Here is a 748-nt window from a genome sequence, read left to right on the forward strand (position 1 = left end):
TTCGGTCGAAAAGGTCACAGAGAACCGTAGTGAGAGGGAGAGTCCTGAGGCAGAGCTCATCCAGGTCGCGTGGAGACAGGCTTTGTAAACACGAGGATCGGTGGCTTTTTAGTCCCGTCGCTACGCATTTTCAGGGTGAAAAAGGGGGGGTTTTGCGTGCGGAGAAGGGTGAAAGAGAGGCGTGGGATAACAAGTGTGTGCGCGAGATGGGCGGACTATAGGAGGGTTTTTCGGCGGTAGGGGGAGAAAAGAAGGGAAAAATATGGGGGAAGTAAAAAAAGGGGTTAAGGGGGTAGGGGTAAGGGGGGGAGGAAAAGGGGGAGAGTAAGATGTGAAAAGGAATTAGGGAAAAAAGGAAAAAAGGGGTGGGGCATGAGTGAATGTAGGGGGGAGAACAAGCGTAGGATATAGAGTGCAAATTGTGCCCTGATTTGACCGGGGATTGGGGAATGTTGATTGTGAGCGAATCTCCTCTCTTTAAATGGCCGGAAAGTTTTCTAAGCGAGATGCGAACCAAAAAAACAATGAAATAGAAAGGAGCAAAATTTTTGTTTTTTTAAAGTTTGATATTTTTTTTTTTTTTCATTAAATTTTTACTATTTTTTTTTCCCCTTTTTCTATTTTTAGGGACGTGGGGCCCAAGGAATAGGGAAATTTTTGTGACAAAAAACCACTCAAAAACGGTGGACATATCGTTTTTCGAGGAATGGAATGGGAGGAAATTTTTGACTATGTTGTTTAAGGTAGT

The sequence above is a fragment of the Penaeus monodon genome, chromosome 21, assembly GCF_015228065.2.
Source record: "Penaeus monodon isolate SGIC_2016 chromosome 21, NSTDA_Pmon_1, whole genome shotgun sequence".
Taxonomy (NCBI): Eukaryota; Metazoa; Arthropoda; class Malacostraca; order Decapoda; family Penaeidae; genus Penaeus; species Penaeus monodon.